Source organism: Saccoglossus kowalevskii, chromosome 17, assembly GCF_978046115.1.
Source record: "Saccoglossus kowalevskii chromosome 17, keSacKowa6.1, whole genome shotgun sequence".
In the NCBI taxonomy this organism is placed as follows: Eukaryota; Metazoa; Hemichordata; class Enteropneusta; family Harrimaniidae; genus Saccoglossus; species Saccoglossus kowalevskii.
In genome coordinates, this window is record NC_140657.1 from 4,072,416 (window position 1) to 4,075,860 (window position 3,445).

The following is a 3,445-nucleotide window of genomic DNA, read 5'->3' on the forward strand; positions in this document are numbered from 1 at the left end:
CAACAGCTTGTTCTCGAAATTTGGAAGGAATTTTAAAACATTCCATTAAATAAAAAAACTTACAAAAATGCCACGATTTTCAACTATAAATGATTGACATCATAGTAAGAAAAAAGGCAGGAACGTTGCCTTATATCATTTCCATGTGTGTGATGAAAAAAAAGTAAATTCAACAGCTCGTGTATTCAGGGAGTCTCCCATGCAAGTACTAACCACGCCCGATCGTGCTTTACTTAAAACATATGTCAGTCACCCAACCACTCAGCAGCAAGACTTATTTGAAATTAAACCGAATTGGCGACTATTTCATGTTTTTGGATGTCTTAAAAGCGATATAAAGCTTGCACAAATACCTTCTAGGATTGACCTATGACCTCTACATACTTGGAGTAACACTACGGTAATTTAACATCAATGTACGAAATATTTATTCACATTTTCGAACTTTTAACTATGGGACATGTTATTATGATATCACAGGTAACAATCGCGAATGAAACTACCAATTTTGCAATCGCTTTTCACAACTTTGTAACCAGTTTGTTGTCTATTTTTCGCTTGACTGTTGTGATAATCTGCTTATATATGAGGCATTCACGCAACACTTACTTAATATTTTCGAAATTTAACTGCGGGGTTGTCATGATAATGACTTAGGTTAAATATACAAGCAACTCCGCCAACATTTCCTTCGTTTTTAACAACTTTGCACGCTGTTTTCGGCAATTTTACAGTCAGCTCATGTGAACATTTATTTAGTGCTTTCAACTGGCTTTTATTAAATTTGTCGACGTTACACTGGGAGTTTCTATATGCCAACAACTTGGGACATATATACAAATACATGTATATAATTTTCAATGACTTTGCACAACTTTGCCCTCACTTTGAACAACTTTGCACTGCGCGTTAACATCTTACAACCCGCTACGTGCTGACAGCATCAACAGCTTGTTCTCGAAATTTGGAAGGAATTTTAAAACATTCCATTAAATAAAAAAACTTACAAAAATGCCACGATTTTTAACTATAAATGATTGACATCACAGCAAGGAAAAAGGCAGGAACGTTGCCTTATATCATTTAAATGTGTGTGGTAAAAAAAAGTAAATTCAACAGCTTGTGTATTCAGGGAGTCTCCCATGCAAGTACTAACCACGCCCGATCGTGCTTTACTTAAAACATATGTCAGTCACCCAACCACTCTGCTGCAAAACATATTTGAAATTAAACCGAATTGGCGACTATTTCATGTTTTTGGATGTCTTAAAATCGATATTGCTTGCACAAATACCTTCTAGGATTCACCTATGACCTCTACATACTTGGAGTAACACTACGGTAATTTAACATCAATGTACAAAATATTTCTTCATATTTTCGAACTTTTAACTATGGGAAACGTTACTATGATATCACAGGTAACAATCCCGAATGAAACTACCAATTTTGCAATCGCTTTTCACAACTTTGTAACCAGTTTGTTGTCGATTTTTCGCTTGACTGTTGTGATAATCTGCTTATATATGAGGCATTCACGCAACATTTACTTAATATTTTCGAAAATTTTTACTGCGGGGTTGTCATGATAATGACTTAGGTTAAATATACAAGCAACTCCGCCAACATTTCCTTCGTTTTTAACAACTTTGCACGCTGTTTTCTGCAATTTTACAGTCAGCTCATGTGAACATTTATTGAGTGCTTTCAACTGGCTTTTATCAAATTTGTCGACGTTACACTGGGCGTTTCTATATGCCAACAACTTGGGACATATATACAAATACATCTATATAATTTTCAATGACTTTGCACAACTTTGCCCTCACTTTGAACAACTTTGCGCTGCGCGTTAACATCTTACAACCCGCTACGTGCCGACAGCATCAACAGCTTGTTCTCGAAATTTGGAAGGAATTTTAAAACATTCCATTAAATAAAAAAACTTACAAAAATGCCACGATTTTTAACTATAAATGATTGACATCACAGCAAGGAAAAAGGCAGGAACGTTGCCTTATATCATTTAAATGTGTGTGGTAAAAAAAAGTAAATTCAACAGCTTGTGTATTCAGGGAGTCTCCCATGCAAGTACTAACCACGCCCGATCGTGCTTTACTTAAAACATATGTCAGTCACCCAACCACTCTGCTGCAAAACATATTTGAAATTAAACCGAATTGGCGACTATTTCATGTTTTTGGATGTCTTAAAATCGATATTGCTTGCACAAATACCTTCTAGGATTGACCTATGACCTCTACATACTTGGAGTAACACTACGGTAATTTAACATCAATGTACAAAATATTTATTCATATTTTCGAACTTTTAACTATGGGAAACGTTACTATGATATCACAGGTAACAATCCCGAATGAAACTACCAATTTTGCAATCGCTTTTCACAAGTTTGTAACCAGTTTGTTGTCGATTTTTCGCTTGACTGTTGTGATAATCTGCTTATATATGAGGCATTCACGCAACATTTACTTAATATTTTCGAAAATTTAACTGCGGGGTTGTCATGATAATGACTTAGGTTAAATATACAAGCAACTCCGCCAACATTTCCTTGGTTTTTAACAACTTTGCAGGCTGTTTTCTGCAATTTTACAGTCAGCTCATGTGAACATTTATTGAGTGCTTTCAACTGGCTTTTATCAAATTTGTCGACGTTACACTGGGCGTTTCTATATGCCAACAACTTGGGACATATATACAAATACATCTATATAATTTTCAATGACTTTGCACAACTTTGCCCTCACTTTGAACAACTTTGCGCTGCGCGTTAATATCTTACAACCCGCTACGTGCCGACAGCATCAACAGCTTGTTCTCGAAATTTAGAAGGAATTTTAAAACATTCCATTAAATAAAAAAACTTACAAAAATGCCACGATTTTCAACTATAAATGATTGACATCACAGCAAGGAAAAAGGCAGGAACGTTGCCTTATATCATTTCCATGTGTGTGATGAAAAAAAAGTAAATTCAACAGCTCGTGTATTCAGGGAGTCTCCCAAGCAAGTATTAACCACGCCCAATCGTGCTTTACTTAAAAAATATGTCAGTCACCTAACCACTCAGCTGCAAGTCTTATTCGAAATTAAACCGAATTGGCGACTATTTCATGTTTTTGGATGTCTTAAAATCGATATTGCTTGCACAAATACCTTCTAGGATTGACCTATGACCTCTACATACTTGGGGTAACACTACGGTAATTTAACATCAATGTACGAAATATTTATTCACATTTTCGAACTTTTAACTATGGGTCATGTTATTATGATATCACAGGTAACAATCCCGAATGAAACTACCAACTTTGCAATCGCTTTACACAACTTTGTAACAAGTTTGATGTCGATTTTTCGCTTGACTTTTGTAATAATCTGCTTATATATGAGGCATTCACGCAACATTTACTTAATATTT